The sequence below is a fragment of the Triturus cristatus genome, chromosome 8 (assembly GCF_964204655.1).
Source record: "Triturus cristatus chromosome 8, aTriCri1.1, whole genome shotgun sequence".
Taxonomy (NCBI): Eukaryota; Metazoa; Chordata; class Amphibia; order Caudata; family Salamandridae; genus Triturus; species Triturus cristatus.
The window spans coordinates 656,556,977-656,580,228 of record NC_140591.1 but is presented as its reverse complement, the minus strand read 5'-3'; positions in this window follow the sequence as shown (position 1 = coordinate 656,580,228).

Genomic DNA, 23,252 nt, shown 5'->3' with positions numbered 1-23,252 from the left:
GTTGTGACACAAGAGTGTTACATCAGTCTTGTCTCAGGATGATATTTATGGAGGGAATAAAAATCCATCATTCGTAATTAACTCAGCACTGTCTAGTCACTATCATGCAGCAATCATAGGTACAGCTCAGGTGACAAATGAGGCCACTAGTTAGTGTTACAACCGCAGACCCCAACATCTGTTTGAGGTCCCACCTCAAAACCTGGATGTGGCCATAGTACAGATGAAAGGTCTACATATATGCCTAATCACATGATCATGTTGTGCAACAGGTAAAAGGGCAAAATAATCTTGCGCAAAAGTTCTGCCGAATACTGGAGCACACCCCTTGTATTATCAAGACGTTAGAAGTTTGGCTTGAGGATGGCCAGAGTGTGCTCAATGATTGCTCATGTAGATCTGTCTGCTCTTTTTTTACTGTTGTTGAAGCTGTGTGGTTGGATGTCAGAAGGGTGTTGAGAAGACTGGGAGAGAAGACATACCAGACATCACCTGCAACAAAGATATATGGCAACTTCTTTTAAAAATAGGTACATTGTAAAAGATGCAGACGTTCTATATATGCATGCATAAAATGTTAATGTTAAGGTTTTTTTATTGTGATGGGTGAAGCAATCACTTACTATGGTTATGCTGTCATTCCAGAGGTGCTCATGCAGTGCCAGTGTGAGTTTGTCAATTTTTAGCCAGTATGGGAATCTCTTCAGATCTTTTAAAAATAATAATACGCCTTCATGATGGTAACTACGCAGATGGAACCGAAATTGTCATCAACAAGGGAGTTCAACAGGGATATGTCCTGGCTTCCGACTTATTTTTGCGTTTTTTTATTTGCTGCATAGATTTGTTGACTGATTTTGAAAATGATTCCCCAATTTTTGCTGGCCAATGACACACTTCATATTTCAAAATCCCCCAAAAGCCTACAAGCTCTTATAGGTAGGTGTTTTCTATTTTGTAACACAATGGTCTAGAAAATAATGCCCAAAAATCAAAATGGACAGCTTTTTATAGGTGGAAAATCTTTAGAGGAAATAAAAGACTGGGCAAAAATACGCTTTAGAGGCCTAAAGAATTTGATTATCTTGGAATCAGATGAACTGTTTCCAATCACAAAGAGTTCCATAACGAATATGTCAGGCACTGATCGGGTGCCCCTACATTTCGTTTCGCTTATAGGGATTTTTATTCGTGGACTACAATTCCCAGAAGGCCATCCAGCTTTGGGAGGGGCCATAGAGTATTTCAACCACTGACGCACGCTGAGGAGCGTGCGTAATCCTTGAAGTTTTGGACGAAGTGTTACGGTGCGGCTGCACTGTTGTACGAAATTTCCCGTAGGAGTCTAAGTCCGTCTTGCCCTTTGGTTCTGAGCTGGAGCGGGACTCTAGCGAGACTGTGGGGGTGTCTTACTTCCGCAGTGTTTCTCGTCAGCAGACGAAAGTCTGCACGCTCTCATTGGGAGGGCTGTTTTTGCTCGAGCTCCATTCTAAGGTTTCGGTGGATACTGGAGTCATCTGTATTCCACGTTGCCCTTAGACAAACTGTTCCACTCTCGCTGGAAGGGCACGCTGGTGTACTTCATTTTCTTTCTGTTTTCTTTTCCTTTGTTTGAATGGGAAAGTGAACGGAGCGTATGTATGAGTAAAGCTTGGTTTCCTATCCTATGAGGAACAGGTGTGAAAGGAGTGGTAATCTGTTTATATTTTTGTTGTTGTAGGTACGTTACTGTTACAGTTGAGAGCTGTATCTTTACTGGTGATAGAGAGGAACACAGCTGCCACTTAAACGTTTTTTCCAGGTAATATTCTTTTTAGTGAGACCATATGAGAGTAGCCAATGTTAAGGACTGTATTAACCTTGTGTTCTTGAATTACAGGTATCCCACTCCCCGCAGTTCCTACCCTAATTCCTTTCCCTCGCTTGATCACCTCAATACTCTGTGTACTCTGGTCAGATTTGGGGATGTCAAGCGGTGGACCCATTTGTGCATCACCCGGATTCTGAGGAGTTCCTGTGGACGTTACAGCAAAAATACAGGGCTTCAGCAATACTTAAGATTGCTAAAAAGCAAACCTTTTACCCGATTTCTCCTGCTTTAGAAATGTATAAAGTTCAGGTCAGTAATGTGGCTCTCTATGTCACTGAACTTTGGGGTTATTGCTATGTGACAAAGCTATGTTAAGGAGAACAACTTTGTCAGGTCCCTACTGAATTTAGGCCTAGTGCACAATCATTATCGTTAAGATTAGATCTTTTTTTTTTTTTTTTTTTTGTTCCTCATCTTCACCATGGCTGAAACTTGCGTAAGCCAGAACAGAAAAGAAAGGCATATAGGGCATTGACAAGCTGTCTCAGCGGATAGCTGGAAGAGGTCTTACCGTAAATAGAAGCTGACCATGACCCCACAGCTATGTCATACCTCCTACCAATCTTAACATCTTGTAGTGGACTCAGCACACATCAACCACAAGCCACTTCCACCATAGCTGAAATCCGCAAGAGAGTTGGCATCTATGCCATGCGGCTTAGCAGGGAAAATAGACCATGGCTTCATAATCATAGGACCTGGGGAAAAAACAAACAAAAAAAAAAAAACCCAGTCTGTTATTGAGACCAATCAAGTAAGTGCCAGAAAGCTCTTTTGCTCAAATTGCCGGACCTGAGGAGGTCTATTTTCGAGATTTGTAACGTCGACGACTGCCAGTCATATAGAGAAGGTGGAGATGCCTCTTTCCAGCGCTTACATATTTCTCTTCGAGCCGTCAGGATGGAATAGAACACAAGATTTTTTGCTGGACTTCGCTTCTGGTCCACGATCCCAAATATTACTAACCGCAGGTCCACAACAACTGTGAAACCCACAGCAGATGAAAGTTTAGTGCTGATAGAATCCCAAAAAGATGACAAATGGGGGCACTCAAACAACATGTGGGCATCAGAAGCCTCGACTAAACCACAGCGGGGACATGCCACCAGAACACCCGGAGTAAATTTAGAAAGCCTCTGAGGAGAATAATAGGCCCTATGGATAGTGAAGAGATGGTTTCTGCGGATCCAGGCAGGCTTGACCAAGTCCCACATGGTATTACATGACACTTGCCAAAGTTCATTCAGATTTTCATTTGGCAATAAGGTGCCCCACAGATGATCAGGGAGAAGAAATTCCCCATCTATCTCATCCAAGATTAAATTGTACCAAAGGGAAACTTCTTTAGGTTGAGGTGCTCTGTCCAGCAATGTTGACACCAGTTGGCTATTTCCTCCTAGGGGCATGTTGTAACTCTGAGGGACACTGGGTGGATGTGACTGGGCCCAACTTGAGATTTGTATGTACTTTAATCTAGAAAGGTTTGGGCCGACCTTGTTTACCAGATATTCCCAAGGAAACATTGACCCTTCCAGGAACAGATCGCCCCATGATTGAATACCGGCATCCTTTAGTGGAGTTACCAAGGCGTCATTAGCCCAGCCAGGGGGAGTTGGAAGGTCCCATATTGGAGATCTATTTGAGAATTACCCTAGTTTGATAGCAGCCCTAAGATTAGACCAGGTTTTAGCTAAGCCATGGAGCACCTTCAGTTTGATTTTTTTTAAAACTTGGGGTCCCCAAACTTAAATAGAAAACCTGACTGACCAGCTCCTTCACCCTGTAATACGGCCGAAAACATATTCCCTATTCCATGGGATGACGGAATTTTTAGCAACATTCGAGCATGTGTCATCTGAAAGGCCCAAGCATAGATCTGGAGGTCCGGACCAGCCAGTCCACCTTTCTTTCTGCGCCGTCTGATTTTTTTCCATGCTATCCTCACGTTTTTATTTTTCCAGATGAATGAGGAAATATCGCTCTGCATCTTGTTAATAAGCGATGCCTCGAAATATAGTGGAATAGTGTTAAAGATCTAGGTCAGCTTAGGCAAAATGGACCTCTTTACTAAGTTTGCACGGCCCAAAACTGTTAGGGGGAGATGGACCCAAGATCCCATTAACTTCCGGCATTCTTTAGCAACAATAGTGAAGTTCATAGAGGCGATCTTGTTTATATCTTCAATAATTCTCAGACCCAGATACCTTAAATTGTTACTCATTTGCTCATTAAATCCTGAAAGGTCGCTATTCCATGCCATGATTTCGGTTTTGGCAGAATTGACCTCATATCCTGAGATACTTCCAAATTCGAGAGCTAAGTTAATAATTGCAGGGAATGCCGTACTGATCTCCGATGTCATGATCAAAATATCGTCGGCATATAAGGACACCCTTTTTTCCCAATCCCTATATTTAAAAGATTTGATATTATTATCCTCTCTGATTTTTTGCGCAAAAGGCTCGATAAATATATCAAAAAGCAGCGGAGAGAGTGGGCAACCCTGTCGCGTTCCTCTTGTAATAGTAAAAGGATCAGACAGGCCTCCATTAACCAAAACAGATGCAAGGGGGTTGTGGTATAGGAGTTCTACCGCTCTGCGGAAAGCACCACCAACGCCAAACCTCTCCAAGGCCCCCGACAGGTACAACCAGTTGACCCTGTTGAAGGCCTTGGTGGCATCCAGCGTCAGGATAGCCAGAGGTGTAGATGAACTTGTGGCCATATCAATAGCTCCTATAAGGTCATACATCAGCTCATAGAGCTGGCGACCCTTAACAAAGCCTTTCTGGTTAAGATGCAGAACTGAGGGGGCCACCTGACCCAATCTCTTGGCAAGCAATGACGCAAAGATTTTGTAGTCTGCATTAAGAATTGAGATTGGGCGATATGAGCCACAGTCAGTTACAACTTTACCTGGCTTAAGGATAAGAGTGATGGAGGCATTATTCCAAGAGGAGGGTGGTAGAACACCCTCTTGCAAGATTTGATTGAATAAAACCGCAAGGAAGGGTGCAACCTCTACCACAAGATGTTTATATATCTCGGCGAGCATGCCATCAGGCCCCGCCGCTTTACCCCCTTGCAGTTTTGTATCGCCCCTACTACTTCATCTTCAGTGATCGCGCTTTCTAGAAAGGAGCTCTGCTCTAAAGATAGAGATGGTAACGCAATGCCATTTAGCCAGTCTTTTATTTTCTCGGGGGAGATGTTTTTATCCTCCTGATAGATGTTTTGGAAGAAATTTTTAAATGCAGATCTTATCTCTAGGTCTGAGGATACCTTCCCAGCACTGGTTATGATAGAGTTGATGTTATTACGTGACCTGTCCATTCTAGATTTCCAGGCCAACAGTTTACCCGCCCCTTCTCTAAATTCAAAATGCGCAAGTTTACTTGCTTCCCACCTCTGGAGAATGCGCTGATTGAGCACCGAAGCCAATTCACCCCTAAGTACAGCAAGCTTCTCACGATTTGCCAGTATATTGGAATTGGGACCATTACTGCAGGAATCTAACTCATTCTGTAATGATATCAAGTTGGCCTCTATACTTGAGACTTCCTGAGTATATTGCCTCCTACGGTATACAGTCTTGCTCTTTATAACCCCTCTCAGGAAACACTTAAGAGCGTCCCATACTATAGAGGAACAGGCTGAAATTCCTGTGTTTCTAGTCTCAAAGATGTAATATCATCGGGTGATGAAAGAAAGGAACGATCAAAGGACCAAGACCTGGTCGTAGATTGAATCAGGTCCACAAGCTCTAACAGGACAGCAGAATGGTCTGACAGATGTGAAGGAAGATAGCTGACATTTTTTACTGAATCACGGAGGGCTCTATTAATCAGAAAAAAATCAATCCTGGAACTATGACGATATTTAAGGTTTCGGAATGAATATCCAGGTTTCAGACCAGCTATTGCTCTCCAGATATCAATATATCCATATTGGTCCATGCATTTAAGCAGGAACACTCTAGACCTAGACAACACTTGCTGACGGCTGGAGGGGGTTTTATCAAATAAGGGATCAAGCACGATGTTAAAGTCCCCTGCTAGAATAACAGGCTCAGGGAAGTGCAGAAGTTCAGAAAATAATGCTTCCAGAGCAGAGGGGTCGTCCCTATGGGGCCCATAAAAACCGGCTATAGTAAGAGATGTACCTCCTATAATCACTGAGACAATTGCCCACCTACCTGCGGGGTCTGTTTTCTGCAAGATTAATCTTGCATTGCTCGCCTTTTTAAAGAGAATAGAAACTCCCCTAGTGTTAGAAGATTGGGCCGTGCAAACTGACTGATCTATCCATCTGTTTTTATTTACGATCTCGAGCATCTCCGTTGCAAGTGTGTCTCCTGGAGTATAATGATCTGCGCATCCATGTCACGTAGGTATTGGAAAATCCTATTTGCTCTGGGTTTGGTGCGCAGGCCATTAACATTCCAGGAAAAAATCCTTAAGTTAGCCATACCTTCTCAATAGATACCGATGGATAGGAAAGTAAGATGGCCTGTGGCCCCTAAAACCACATATATGGCTTGTCCTAACTTTAAAGAGCAAAAAGAAAAAGATTATCAGCCTGGCAGAACATGAGGAGAGTTTTATAGTGAATTTTTGCCCACCCCCCCTAACCCCAAAGAACCCCACCCCCCACCCCTGAGGAACCCCTGTGTAGTCTAGCCGGGACAAGTCCGGATAGTGGTACCCCTGCCCCTGTCCGAGCCTCCACAGAGCGCCAGTGCTGGTTGGTGGAGTCCAAATTGAAATGTTCGCGGACTGCTGGGAGCTGGAACCCCCACAGTGGGAGAAGTGGGAACAGTGAGGGGAAAAAAAAAAAAAAACACAGAAACTAGCCAAAGACCCAGACACCCTGAGAGAGTAAAGTAGGTGCTCTAAAAAAAGAGTTACCAAACATGATTTTTTTTTTATTTTCCTCCTGTTTTACCTCCCCTTTTTTTTTCCTTCCATTTCCTTTCATTTATCTATTGATCTCCCCTTTCCTTTCCCTTTTTCTCTCTTCACCCCCTTTATTTTTTATCTCTTTTTCCCCTTTTCTCTTCCTTTTATTATTCTCTCTTTATTATATATATTTTTTCACTTTTATATCCTCTCTTTTATTTATTTATAAGAGAATAGTTTTTTCTTCTCTTTTTTTCTCCCCTCCCTCCTTCCTTCACCTTACCTTCCTTCCTCCTTTCCTTCTCTCCTTTTTCTTAGCTTTATTGACTTTTCAAATGTTATGGCTATACCCTTCCCACCTCTCCTGATTTCCCTTTTTCCCCTTTTCCTTCTTTTTTTCTTTCTTCCCCCTATTTTAAATATCGTGTTTTTTTTTCTCTAACTACTCAAGCTACCTTACTACCTTATAATGCTTTTGTTTTTAATCTCACTTTAAGTAGACTATCTGTTATTATACATATCCAGGCTACCTTTTAGACGGGGAGAAGGGAATCAAGAGAGATGAAATAGGTCTTATAAAAAAAAAAAAAAGCCACCCAAGAAGCCGTTCCAGCTATCAGTCTGAACCCCCCGCGGCCCCCCCCCATGGTCCAAAGTAAATCATCAGCTGCCTCTACTGAACGGATGTTATGCATCTTGTTATTGAACATTATCTTCAGAGCTGCTGGAAAGTTCATCTGCACTGTCGCCCCTAGTTTCCTAAAGGCCTCCATTCTCCTGCCCTGCTCCCATTGCCTGTCTAGAGTAACCCTAGACAGGTCAGATCTTACTTGGAAGGTAAAACCAGTACCTGTAAGTGATTTTTGTTTAAGAGCCAGATTCAGGATAGATTCCTTTAAGGCATAGGTGTGGAAATACACTAGGATTTTACGGGGCTTGGTCCTCTGCGGGTTGCGCCTGAATGGATCTCTATGGATCCGTTGGATGTCCGTGGCTAGGAGCTCTTCAGGGTGGTCGAAATTGAGAGACTTCTTTAAAAGTTGGATGATATATGACTTAATATCCTGCCCTTCGTGACCTTCCGGCACGTTCAGGATGCGGATGTTGTTTCGCCTCGCGTTGTTTTCCAACACCTCCATCCTGTCTGTTAAGGCTGAGTCCACAGTTTTCAATTTGACGATCTCCTCCTTTGCGTGGTCCATTTCTACAGACAACCCCGCGACTGTCTCTTCCAGTGCACCAGTCCTAATAAGGAGGCCATCTATCTTATTGTCTAAGGACTCACAGTATGAACGGATCTCTTTCTGAATGATCGTAGATTCTTCAAACCCTCTTTTGATGTCGGCAAATAGGTTTGAGAACATCAACAATAGTGAAGAGGCTGAGAGATCAGGTGATGCACCCGCAATAGGGATAGAAGAAAAGGGAGCGGGGAGGGCATCGTAGATCGAAGGAAGAGGAACCTGAACCTGAAAAGCATTTTGCTGCTCATCATTGGATTTTAAGATCAAGTGCCCCTCTGAAATCTGGCCCCCTGAATCTTCACACTCAGGATCGACATCATCATGGCGTATTTCCAGGTTGGGCACGTCCGCATCCTCAACAGCTGGGTTAATGAGGGCAGGAAGGATTACTCGTTGATCCTGGGATGATGTATTATACGTTAACGGATCAGCTGTAAAGCTAGTGCTTAAGGTAGAATCTGCAAGCGCTGAGTGTGGTACCTCAGGTAAACTGATAGCTGTGGAATTAACCTGAGTTGACTCAGACATAGTCGTAGAAGTATCTGAGGGGGTAGATACTAAAGAGAGGTTGTTCTGGGCCAAATCCAACACCTGGGGTATGACTTTAAAGTAGGAGCGCAAAGAGGGCGTAATCCTAGATCTAAAGTCAAGGACTGGTCTGGCTATTTTTTTGGGCTTCTTAGTACGTTTAGCTTTTACCTCGGTGGAGAGGTAGGAAGAGTTTCTAATGGGCGATGTTACAACCGTTTGAAAAGATACTTTGGTTGTCAGCTCGTGCCTGGCTCTTGTTAAAGCTTGAGTGGTAGCATGGATGGGTACTACCGCCTCCAGTGTTTGCAGTGAGGAGGCTGATTGTCCGTTCCTGTCCTCCTTTTCTTTAACTTGTCTTCCCCCCTTACTTTGCGCCTGACCACCTCTCTTGATGTTGCTAAAGTCTCTGGAGCCCCTCCGCCCCCTCCACCCCCTACTAATTGTGGGTGTAAGCAGTTTAGGGCATTGGGGTGGGGGCTGTCTGGGGCGAGGGTGGAGGCTAGAGTAGCCGAAAATATTTCCCTCTAGGACGGCCTCCGAGGGAACCTCCGTGGCTACCACACCACTGCAGCCCCCCCACTCACTAAATTGACAGGGAACCAGGCAGGATAACACGCTGTTGGGAGCCAACAAATACTCGTCGCCTCCTGCTCCCCCCTCGTCCACACCCTCTTCCTCCCTTACCTGATCCGTGGATGCTGCGGATACTGTAAACGCAACTAATGGGGCTTTTCCGGCTTTCCCGGTAGTTGCACTCACTATTGTGATGTCTGATGGTTCTCTCCGTCGGGTAGAGCTGTCAGCGCAAAGATCCCTCTGCAGATACCGCACACACCTCCCAAGGCGAAGCTCCAGGGCGGCCAAATGCCAAGGGCTCAGCACCTGTGGGGGAGCCGCGCCGACCGGCCGTGAGGCGATGAGGGATTCAAGGGCGACTGAAACGCCCTTCTCTAAACACATGAGGCACATGCAGCGTGGAAAGGAAGACCGTGGCTGCCGCACGTGAGGCAGGTCAGAGCAATCCGCTATTAAACGGCCAGCGAACAAGCGAAATCTCCAATGCACCAAACTGTTGAAATACAAAAAAGATCGAGATCGTGGAAAGGCGACGTAGCGCAGCCCCCAGGGAGCACCGAAAAAAAAACTCACACGCTCAGCATTTCAAAATCACTGCTGTAAGCGTGGCGCTCTGATGAAAGCTCAGAGCAGAGTACCGCGGCAGCTAGCCTGCTGCCTCCATGTCCCTCCTGGCCAATCCCCCATTAAGATTAGATCTTGTCCTGAAGCCATCGTACAGACTGTACAACTAAGGCATTTCCTTTTTTTTGCTTCGTAACTTGTCCTCTGTGTCATCATGAGTTATCCCAAGGTCCATAGGATTCCATGGTTAATTCATGTTAAGAGGTCCCTAATTGACTTAGGTATAAGTGACTGCTGGTATAATCCTTTGTCTATCAGACCAGTCTTAGCTGCTTAGTTGCTATTGCACAGGAGAGGCTCTTGTGTCTTGTTATGGGCCCTAGTGAATCATCGAGTTCCCTTGGCAGCCGGGCTCAGGTCTTTCTGTTACATAAACAAATATTTAAGCAGGGGGAATTCTTAGATTTTTTTGAACACCTGGTACACAAGATCGTACTACGTGAAATTCGATATGGCATTTTTTCCATAGCTACATTCCAAGGGGCGTTCTCTGCTAATAAGTGGTTACATGGAATAGTCTGAGAAACAAATAATGTTATTTTCCCCTGCTTATACTCTGGGCTAGGTGAATATGCTGTTATTTGGGGGTTAATGTTCTACCAATATGTGTGCTGGTAGTCTTTGCTGTAGCTACATTTTGTACATGCTGCATGGACTATAAGACTTGACATTAATCAGCCATTGTAATTCTTCCACACATTGATTTGTATTATTTGTTTTAAGATTTTGGTGTTTTTATTACTTTTAAGATTTTGTATTATTCATTTTTTTATTCATGTTTGCACTTTGTTGATGGATTTATTTATCCGATCTGACATTAACGATTGATTGGGTTAGTCACACTTACTTGGTAGCCACCTGTCACCAAAATCCCTCATGGAACCAACTGAGGTTCAAGATGTAACGTCCATGTGTGTAGCTGCCTTGTATACTTGCAGGAAAGGCAGCATACACATCTGTAAAATAACGTCTTGCAAAGCAAAAGACTTGCATGTTGACAGAGTGACATCAGTGTCTGTTACAGAAATAATGTTCTCTGTGTAAAGAGGCTGAATTGCCACATGTGCAATCGATGGCACATAATAATTCAAGGAGGTAGGCAATGGCATAGAGTTCCCTTACAACATGTTGCCTTTCTACCAGAGTCTGTCGTATGGTGAAATACTGGATCATTTGGCTAGTGATACTCCTCATTATCTGTCCCAAGTAGCATGATTGACTTGCTTGTGAGATGCCTATGGTGTCTCCACTGACCTACTGGAGAGAACAAGTGACTAGAGAAAATGAAGTGGAACCCATATTTTGACATGTGTAAGTATGATCTGTGAGGGGCTGTAGGGGCAGTGACCCCCTGTTCCCAGCTTACAACCATGTCAAGGATAACATCTGGTGAGAAGTGCTATCTAGTAAATACTGCTTCCTTGCAAAATGGCAATGCTATTATTCATCTGCCTGTAAATCCTCGCTTGCCTCCTTACATAGTTGTGTATTTTGTCTGCGTCTTGCTTTCTTATGTGTACAGGTTGTATGTGCTCGGTGGCTTTTGGAACTAATTTAATTTGCAGTCGGGTATGGTGGAATCATGACTATTAACTCCCCCCCCTTGCAGCATCAGTTGTGTTGTATGTGACTGAAGTCGTGTTGCACTGTGTATTTTACTTTAGCAATAACTAAGAAAATAATCAATACATTTTTAGACATTCAAAAATATGTTTTTCTAATTATTATCTTATTTTTCCTATGCAGTGTTATTGCTTGCCTACATTGATTTTTATGAGAATATATTGCACTACTTGTGACTGGCCATGTTTAGTGCTTGACATACTCAAAGGCTTGCCTGGGGTAGATGTGAGCCTATTTTGAAGGTAATACTACTGATATAGGTGTGATTTTTGTGAACATCAATTGTTTTTGTGGGGGTGTTTCTTTATTTCTTTGTCCCTTCCTAAACCTCTCCTTAAATTCACCTAACCCATTTCATCCTTCTTAGGTCGTTAAAATGAGAATCAATGAGTTAAATAACAATAACCATATATTAACTCCACTAAAAAATCACTTTAGTAGTGAGCTGCCCCTATGGTAAAGTATAGGGTAAAGTTTAGAACTTTATGAGTTAAAAAAATATATATATATTAATGTGCATTGAATTAAAATATGCATTTGTATTGTAAAACAAAATGGAAAAATGTGACAGCATTTTCAACCTACTTTTGAATCTGTTCATAACTGTTAATATGGTTTACTATATAATAAACAAAATCTTTTATTAAACATATGTTGTAATTTAAAAAAGGTTATTGACATATTTTATAAAATAGTAAATATTAAGTTTTATTTTGACATAATTTTCTAAAAAATTTAATTACATTTATTTATAGTTTCAAATTGTTAGAATATGTTTATTTATTTATTTCTTTAATATGAGTTTTATTTTACATTTAAGGGTGTTGCAGTACCAGTAGTTGTGCTACTCACTGTGCATGCTGAGAAACCCCTCAATTTTGATTGTGGAGATCCCAGGGTCTCCGGTTACCTTATTGGGCCATGGTATACCGCTGAGCACTTCGGTAGAGTGAAGAGACTAGTAGTCCTTCCTACATTAAGGGGATTAGTCATATGTTGGCCGTGTTCATTGCCTCACTTGATGCACATTCTTGGGCGCCATATTGGTCAGCGTGCTAATTGCTGCACTTCCGGCACAGCTACTTAGCGTGCATTGGGACGTGCCAAAGGCAAGCCCACCTGCACCCATTCGTGCTTGGCTGTGGCCAGGGTTAGGACCCCAGCCCATTTTTGTGAAGCTAGGGTCAGCTATTCGGCAGATGAACTTTTCATGTTTTATTCCATGGAAGTTAGGGCATGCAAGCACACTATTAACCCATGTAACTGCTACCTAACCTGTAAGGAATGCACAATAACTGTGGCTGATTCTAAACCTACTGGGGCCAAACATATGCCACAGAGGAAAGATGTCAACAGCCAATTTTGGCAGTTGTAGCTGCTCAACTGCAGATCACTACCTAAACATAGCCTAGATCTGTTCACTTTTCTAGAGGACAAGAAACCAGTAGCCATGTTTCTCACTGAAACCTGGGTTCAAGAGGACTTCATGTCTGACATTCCAACAACACTGCCCAAGGGCTATTCAACTGTCGGGTGTGACAGGAAGGAAGAACAACTGGAAGGGAGATGGCCGTAATTTAAAAATATGAGCTTAAAGCAAAAGTTTACTCCATGCCACTCCCTGGGTGTGGGAGTTTTTTGTTTGCCGTGGAATTATCCTCAACCTTTACATTCTGCAGTCTTTTAATATACCGTCCCCCGGGTTTTGCTGCAAAGTTTATACAGTCCTTCCCTGATATTGTGGCTGAACATAGCCTAATGACTGTTAACTTCATAGTGCTAGGTGATCTAAATTTCCACCTGGAAAACGCTGATTGTGAAGTATCCAAACACTTGATAATGGACCTAGTGGCAGTCCAATTAATACAACAGGTCAAAGCCCCTATCTATAAACAAGGGCAGCTACTAGACACAATATTCCATAACATACCTGAAATGACCACCGGGGACCCAACAGAGATCTTATGGCCAGACCACAAATGAATACCCTTCCGACTATGCACTACAAGTACTAAAGTCCCCGCACTTCACCAGCCCAAACACAGATGCAACTGGGCTAAGATGAAAATAGGAGTATGGCAGAACACATTAACCAACTCCATCTCTGGAATGATCAGTGACATATCTACTAGATATTGCAGTTTTGAGGTGTGGATGCTGAATGTCCCAAACAGTCTGACACCTCTAAGACAAATGAAAGGTAAATGCCCAGGAGGTAGGACACCATGGTTCTCACCAGATCTTTTAGGACTGAAAAAAGAATCTGAAAAACTAGAAATGGCATGGAGATTAAGCTATGATGCAACTAGCAAAGACAACTACAAGAAGGCAGTAAAAAAGAAATACTATTATGCCATTATGGGGGCTAGACATAATTACTTTGATACTAAGATTGACATTGCGGTAAATTCCTTCAAAGAATTGTTTAGCATGGTGAGCAGCTTGACAAAACCTGCAAAGAGCAAACCTGCCCCCTCTCCAACAGACATATTATGCAACATGCTAGCTACATTCTTTTTGGAAAAGGTTAATAATATCCTCCTCACCGCGAGAGGGGATGATGGAGCCACTAGGTCTTCCCAACTGCAGCAAGAAATATTAAGCTTTTTTTCAAAATGACCCAAGAAGATATTCAGGAGATTCTCAAATCTTTAAAATCAGGCTCTCTGCAGGACCCCGCCCCTTGATATTATGTTGAAAGGTGATAAAGTAGTGATAGCCATAAATATTGACATGTTATCTTTTTTGACTCAAGTCTGAGACAGTTGCATCAGCATGGAAACGCGCACTCATCAAGCTGCTACTAAAAAGCCATCAGCTGACCCACTAAAATGTGAAACCTATCACCCTATTTCCCTACTTTCAGGGCCCAGCAAAATTCCAGAATTTATTTTCCTTATATTCGGAGACAAAAGGCATTTTACATTTTTCTCAGATGGGTTTCAGACTGGACAGCAGCATTGAAGCTGTCTTGTTTGCAGTGTGGATCGGCAGTACTGATCCTGCTGGATCTGAGCATGGCCTTTGACACCTGGTGTCACTCAAAAGGCTGGAAGAAGCAGGTATAGCCAGACCAGCACTAAAATGGCTTACTTCCTTCCTTCAAAATAGAACTTTCCAGGTTTGTGACGATGCCACAAAGTCGGAAATGTATTCCCTAAAACCCGGAGTGCCTCAGGGCTCCTCTCTGAGCCCCACCTTGTTCAACCTGTATGATACTTAATTGGCAGACATCATAAAGGCTCATTGCTTCTCCTCAATATCCTACACTGATGATACTCAAGATTATCATCTCCCTCTCTTTTCAATCTGACAGGACCTCAATCCATCCAAATGACTGCCTTAAACATGTTGAATAATTCAAAGCTGGCCAGCTGCATTTCAGGCACGGTTTGAATCTTGTATTCAGTTGGATCGATAAGAGGTTTCCCTTTGCCTCAGTCCTGATGAGGCCCAAGATATATGGGCTGAAACGCATCGACTTCACAATCTGGAGAAGCCCTGTGCAAATTTAAATGAATTGAAAAGAAATTATTCGCACACTCCAATTCAGACAGAGGGCAGTAATTTCCCTTGGTTCTGTATTACATTTAGGGCTATCTTCCTTCTTTTGCGGATTACCATTGATATTTATTGGGTGGAATTTTCTGCATCCGTAATATCGAATAGGGTGACAAGGAATGATGTGGATGTACAGAAATATGTATTGTTGTTTATTGTATATATAATTTGAGTGTATATAATTGTTTGTATTGTTCTACTCTAGATATATATATATAAAAAATATTTTTTCGGATCACATCATGGTGCTGGTATTCAAACTAGAATACGTTTTTGGACATGAATTACAGTCCACATGAAGGATTAATTTAATTTTCCTTCCAGAATTAATTTTGCTCACTATCCAATCTGCCGCATTATTTTTGTTTTTTTCAGTGTTTCTTTGCCCAGATGCGGTTGGAGTATTAGGACAAACCCCCTTTATAAACATGGTAGACTGGATGGCAGCAAGCAGTCTTACAGTAAATGGGCAAATAACAGAGATGATAGTGTTTGGAAATAACTCCTCTAGGTGGATGGACATGACCTGGCCAGACATTCTTGGCAGTTAACCCACCCCAAAATCAGAGGTCAAGAGTTTGGGCTTCTGTCTCAAAGAAAAGCTTTCAATGGCAATCCTAGCTGCAACATGTTTTGACCTGCTAAGAACTTTGAGGAAGCTACTGAGATGGCTATCTGAACCATCACGTACAGTAGTAGTGCAAGGTTTAATCATTTCACGACTTCACAATGAGAACTCCTTATATTTGGAAATTCCCAAGGCAGTCATAAAAGATTCCAGGTTATCTAGAATGCTGCTGCCAGTATACTGTTGAAAACCCCCAAACACTGATCCACAACTGCTACCCTGGCAAAAACAGCAGTGACTACCAGTTCACAAAATAATAATGTTTAAGGCACTTTGCATGGCTCATCGAGCAGTGTATAAAAGGGGTCTGATGCTAATTCAAAGACTACTTTCATCCTACAACCCCACAAGAATGTTTTGCTCCACCAGCCAGCAGCTGTTCCCAGTACCCTGGATAAAGAAAACTAGGACTGGAGGAAGCTCCTTCGCATTTTTAGTTCTCAAGCTCTGGAACGCGCTCCCAGAGTATATTAGGAAAACAAAATCAGAACCTAAATTCTGAAAACTGTTAAAAAACGCTTTGTTTAGCTAACTTGATCAGCTTGATTAGTACCTAAATGCAGGATTAGCATTGGGAAGCCCTTCTAGGTAGCCACGTGCTCTAGAAAGCCTCATGAATGGAATAGATTTGGATAGGATAGAATAGAATAGAATACATTGACCATGTGTGGTGCTGGGCTTACTCCATTTCTGAGCTGGTGTACATTTACTACCGTGTTCGGTCCTTTCGGCTGTAGCAACTATAAAAGTGCAGTTTGTAAGTGGGTGCATGTCCCTCCCTAAACTTGTACCTAGCTGATCCTTAACTCGTCCTTACTCCTCTCTTTACACTTTCTCTTTAGTAGTGAGTATCCCTCATTTTCCAGTCACTTCTCCCTTTCCCTGGCACATTTACAATAGACATGTACACATTTGTGTACTGAGATCTCAGCTGTTGCGGAAGAGTTCTCTGCACATAAAAGATATGAGAGGCGGAGGCTTTGACCTACATATATAGGTTTATGAATAGCATTTTGTAGTATGGTTGTAGTACTATTGTAGTACTACTAAACTTACTACAAAGTGCAATTTGTGAATAGGCCCCTATTTTTTATAATAGATATCTTAATACCAATTACAATTTTAAAACTCAGTATTTTTGTTGTCAATATTTTTTACTCTACAAGTATAGAAAAATCAACATTTTGGGATTGAATATTTTTACATATTTTTGTGTCATAATATTTATGTGTACTTTAATTTGACAAACCGACCCTGGGACCCTGCACCGACTGACTCCTTTACAGATTAACTCCTTTACAACAACGTGGCCAAATATGGTGTGCTGCTTGATTAGAATAACTTGAAACATTTAAGAGAGCTTGTCAAGACTCGTACTGCAGATTCTTCCGCAAAATCACATGTCCAGTGGTATCAAATGCAACCAAGAAAAACCAAAAGTGTTTCTGACTTCTTCTATTTGATCTCCTTAGTCTCTCTCATCCATCCTTCAAGTCCATCTCCATACTGTCTTAAGCCAATGATTGAAACCAATAGGCAAGTCACAGTCTTCCAAGTGCATGGCCAGTTTTGGGGTGCAGTGATTATTTTCAGCCAGTGGCTGCCAGTGGGCACCACCAGCACTAATTTCTGGGCACCAGCAGTTATTTTGTTCATTCTGTGGCCACTAGCCTGCTTGGACATTGTCTGTGCACAGAAGAAGACTAGCGTCAATCTAGTGAAATCATTTCTACATCTGCCTAGCGACATAGTATAACACACCCACATTCAGACATTTTGTTGTGCAGCATGGGTGACATCTATTGGGGACATCGCTGCATGCAAGATTGTCATCAAACCCATGCTCTGAATCGCACAGTAGAGTCAACAGCATAGTCGTCACTGGTCAAGCCATTGGTTAGTCTCATGCCTGGGTACGCGCAGTACTGCTAGAAGAGTTCTTTTGAGCCTGCCTGTCTTAGTAGGAAAGAGATGGCCTTGCCACAGAGCAGATTACAGCATTTCCCCCTACCCTGACCACTGTGCCTAGAGAGTGGGACCCAGATTGACTTTGAAGTCAAGTCCTGCAAGTTCAGTGAATTCATGATGAAGAAGCAATTTGTTGCAGAGTCATACATTGTTGCCTCTCCAATTCATGGAGAGAGACAGTAGAAAAGGTATTCATAGCTGCAAGAGCTGAGGAACGTGAAGATAGACAAGCTGCTGATATGGAATCTGGAACAGTCCAGAATGAATCAGAGCTGATCATGAAAAGTAAGTAGAAACACAAAGTAGAGGCCCATAAGATGATGAATCGGAAGAAAAAGAAATTGTGTTTCCGATGTGGATTCTTGTTTCCTCATGAAGGTAAATGTCCTTCCATTAGAGAGATGTGCAAGGGCTGTGGGAAAGAGAACCAAATGCCAACATCAATTGAGGCAAGTTGAGACTAAACAAAGTCGATCATCATTAAACATATCTTCCAAAGGCTCTTCATTGGAAGATAAGTTTTGAGTGACAGTCTAGAATATGGATGTGCAATGTTGATGTCAACCGCAGAACAAAGTACCTTTGTACGTGTGGCTGCTTGCAAAGAACAACACCAGTTAAAGAGAGATCACCACGTGAAGCGACCAAACTCATTTGAACAATGCCTTAAGATCAAGCTAAAGGTGAATGGCTTCTCTATAACTTTATTATAGACAGTGGTGTGTCAATCAATATCACACCGGCAGAAAAAATATAATGAACTGCCTCTGGTATCACGTCTAATGCTTTAAAAAAACAAAGGTGTAAACCTGAGTTGTTTCTACACCATTGCAAAGTCAAGGGTCATTCGTTGTGACCATCAAGCAGAAGAAAATAACAGTACAAGCACCAATTCATGCCCTCACAGGTACTTTGGTAAGTGCATGTCTACTCGGTTTCAGCACTGCTGCTGACATAGGGCTGATATCCTTCAACTACAAACTTAATGCACATTCTGAAATAGTAAGCCAATATCCATTGTTGTTTTGAGGCCTGGGGAAACTCAAGAGAATGAAGGTGCAACTTCATAGTTGTCCTGTTGCTCAGCGACACCATCAGGTTGCTTTTCATTTACAAGAGGAAGTTGATAAAGAACTAAAGACATTATGAAAGCATGACATCATTGATCATTGAGCATCAATGTCAATATGTGTTTCACCCCCAGTGGTAGTGACAAAAAAGGGCAGTGGGAGTGCAGTGCGCATTTGTGTTGATATGCGCCAGGCCAACAAAGCAATCGAGAGAGAAAGACATACATGTCCATAAATAGCAGACATGATTACACAGCCACATGTTACCAGAGTCTTCTCCCGTCTCGATATGAACAAAGGATACCATGAACTTGAGCTGGAAGAGAACTGTAGGTACATTACTACTTTTTCAACTCATGTTGGCTTGTTCAGATTCAAAAGACTCCGTTTTGGTGTGTCGTCAGGTGCAGAAATCTTTTAGGATGTCATTCACTGAGTAATTCAACCTGCCACTCATGCTTTTAACTACAGAGATGATATATTAGTGTTTGAGGTCACACGAAAGGAACACGACAAAGCCCTTACACAAGTATGCCGTCCACGCACTGATGCAAGTCTCACTTTAAAAACCAATTTCATGTTCTTTGGGTATTTTGTCTTTGAAGGGGGAATGACTCCTGACCCTGAAAAAATGTAAGCATTGTCATCCACTTTAACTTCGCAGGATGTAACCATGCTGCAATCCTTTTCAGGCATTGCCAGCTATTTCTCTTAATACAGTCATGACTTTGCCATGGTGAGTGGTGCATTAAGAGAGTTGACAAAGAGTAATGTTCTTTTCCAATGGTCTTTTGAATGTGACAGAAGGTTCAAGAAAATCAAACACATACTTGAAAATGCAACTGAAATTGCTTGTTTCGATCCAAAGCTACATCCCAAGATCGTACTAGATGCAAGCCCAATGGTGTTGGGTGCAATTCTTGCTCAACACAATGGACATCCAAATGCTCAGAGACACAGTGTGGCTTATGCTAGCAGAAGTCTGTCTCAGACTGAACGTGTCTCTTCTCAGCCAGTAAAAGAGAGCCTGGCAGTAGTGTGGGCTTCTGAGCATTTTCATGTGTTTCTGTACAGAATGCATTTAATCCTTGTCACTGACCACCAGGCATTCCTCACCATTTTTGGAAACCTTAAAATCAAGGTGCCCCCTCGCATCGAGAGGTGGGGGTTGTGATTGCAAGAGTATGATTACACTATTCTGTTACATTTCAGAAGTGCTGTTACAGTGCAACATCTACATTGGTTGGAGTATATCAATTTCACAGTAAAGTCTAGTATCCCTACAGCTCAATCCGTTGAGCAAATCCTTGCTGCTACTAACACAGACAGAGAAATGCTCACGCTCTACGATATCATTACAATGCAATTATGAAGAAGACATACTCAGCCTATCACAGATGATGTTGAATATCAACATTTTATAGAATGTGCAGGTAGAACTTTCTATCACTCAAGAAGGTTTTGAACTAAGAGGTTTTAGGATTGTCATACCTGACAGCTTGAGCCAACAAGTCATTGAACTGGCCCATGAAGGACATTGTGGCATTGTAGCCACCAAGAAAGCCCTCAGAGACCTGGTGTGGTTTCCACTCCTTGATGAACAAGTTGAGATAAAACAGAAAGCAAGTCACTTGTGTAATTGCTTATCCCTCAAGACATTACAGCATCCGCTAAACAAGTCTGACCTTCCTAAACAAGTGTGGGAGACAAATTGCATTTGATTCCTTTGGACTCTTAAACAATGGCCATCATTTCATTGTAGTTATTGATGAATGGTCAAATTTTCCCTTAGAGAAAGGTTTGCCAGTGATCACCCATGACAGAGTCATCAAGAGGCTGGATGACATTTTCGCAAAATGAGGTATTTCCTCCATTATTAAATCTAATAACAGTCCACTCTTCAATTTGAGACAGTTTAATGACTTTCTTAATTGCTTGAGCATCAAACATCAGAAAAGCACACCTCTCTGGCCACAGGCAAATGGAGTTGTTGAACGATTTATGGGCACCCTGAAGAAAGTGGTTCAGGGCGCTGCACTAGAAGGAATCTATCTCAATTCAGCCAGCCCTACATCCAGCCCTTCTTGTCTATCGGTCAACTCCCTATTCTACAACAGGTGAAAGCCCTTTTGTCCTTGCTGTTCGGGAGGGCCATTGGGACCGGGTTCCCGCAGTGTACCACAAACCTAGTAATAGACACTGATAAGTTTCGTGTCACGGATGCTTCACACAAAAGCAAGATAAAGTCCTATGCAGTTGAGTGCAGATGCACCGAGGACATGGTTTTTGAAGAAGGAGACCGGGTCCTAGTCAAACAAAAATGGAAATGCAAGACTGATACTTTGTTTGAAGCAGATCCATTTAGAATCGTGATAAGTAAAGGACATGTGGTGACTGCTCAATGTCCCAGGAAGACAATTACGAGAGACTTGTCTCACATTTCCAGCATCTGCCTCGATGTTCAAGGCTCCAAACATTATGATTGAAACAAGTCCATCTGAGTGCCTGAGTCAAGCATCTAAGTCGACATCTATGGTGTCAGATGACAATGCAACTTCACCTTGTATGACTCGATCAGGAAGACTGATGCAAACATCTCGGCGACTCCCCGAGGAACTCTTATACATATATGTTGTCAAAATACTTTTATTTAACATAGGGGGAGATGTAGTTTTGTGTGATCATGTACAGTAGGACCCTTGTGGTCCTTGGTGTACTCTTTACGAAATTACATAATCAATTGAGGTTTGTCTAGGTGTGGTCTATAAAGTTTATGACATAATACACTCAGTTAAAATGTGCATGTTGAAGAATAAAGACATGTGCTACCAAGCTCCATGAGTGGCGTTTTTCTCTATCTGACATTTGTTTTTGAGTTTATCCCATCAATCTCCCTCTTTCAAAAGGAGAGTGCAAATACAGCAATAAAGAGAAAGGATTTTGAATTGTGAGACCAGCAAATGGAGGGAATACAGAAACAGAGATATGGGGAGTAAAAGTGCTTGAGGGCCAGATGTACAAAGCTTAGCGGTTGTTATTACCAAACTGCAAATTTGTGTGATTCACTATATGGTAATTGCAAACACTCATGTTTGAAAGTGTGTTATACACTTTCTGTGATTCCGAGTAGTTCACAAATAGTCCTACCTACCTCGTGAATATTTTAGTGTAGTTCCAATAGTACCATTCATGCAGGACCTACGCATTTGGGGATAACAAAAACTGTGGGTCTGGTGACAGACTGACTCTGTACACCCCCGCCGAATATGTTAGCCTGTTTTCGCATTAGCTAGCTTGTAGTGCTACTAGAATCTCCTGTTATCAGAGAGATTCATTTTTGCAACCTCAGAACACAATAACCTCAGACTCGTGGAAACAATATACTACTTTTCACCCAGTCACTTGTGCTTGCTTGTTTTGCTCTCAGAGAGATACACAGAAGAAACAGTTGGGCGTGTTTATAATAAGAATTTATCGTACCGTTGTTCTTCTCATGTAAAACAAATCTGCTGCTACAACTGTAACACAGTAGCAGAGATATAGTATCAGCAGTACAGTGAATAAAAAGGAATAGTATTGTTCTACCATTTTCCAATAGCCATGAACACATACATGAATATAAAATGCATTTATAAAGTAAAGTACGTACTTCTAAGATGCCTCTCTAGATGTACCTGAGTGTACCTAGCATGTAAGTAGGTGTGAAAGAGCTACTAAGCCTAAGAGCCTAATAATCTAGAATCTAAGAGCCAAGAATCCCACTTGGATTTAGTCGAACCCCCATACCTAAATAGTGAGAGTCTGTGATTTTGTCCTGGACTTGAGTTGGACACCCCGTCAGGGATAGTTAGACCACTGTCAGCTGGAACGATGGCATGCCAGAGCCGCAGCGTCTCTGGTCAGTGTGTTGACTTTGAAGTCTCGGTTCCCTCCTGCCTACTGATAGCAAGAAGTGCTGTATTTGTATCTATGTGAAAAAACACAAGGGCACCCAAAGGAATTAGACAGGGACCTTGAGAGGTTATATATTGCAGGAAACAGTGGTCCCTGAAATCAAAACGATTAGTAATACAATGAATATAGCCAAAGTTGGTACTATATTGCAGCCAGTGTCCAGCCGGACAAGGCACCTTTAATAAGTTGAGATGGTTAACAATAATCCAAAGAATGTAAGTAGAATCTTAGTGGGATACAAGCCTGTATCCTGAGACTTACATATCGTAAGGACAACATGTGAAACACATTCAGGCAATTTTAGTGATGTTTCTGTCTGAAAAATATAAAGAGTAGTGAAACATCTAGTACATATACTGTCCCCTTCACAATACGTTATATGCAAAGAATCGAATGTGTAAGGTAGACAACTGTGTTGACTGCGTTTCGATCCATATCAGGGGGATATCGGATCATCATCAGGACTAATCAATTAAATTGCCCATATTCAAATGCCTGAATTTACAAGAAATAATAAGGCAACAAAAAACCATAAGAAAGTTTGGGAGAAAATGCAAGGAGAAAGGGGGAAGAAAATAACAACATAGTAGTTATTTTTAACGTTTTCAAAGGTAAAACACAAAACGTAAAATGAGAAATCGCGTCAGAGCAAGCAACTATCTACATTCAAATAAAACATTCAGGCCTCGTGGATAACTGGTGAAT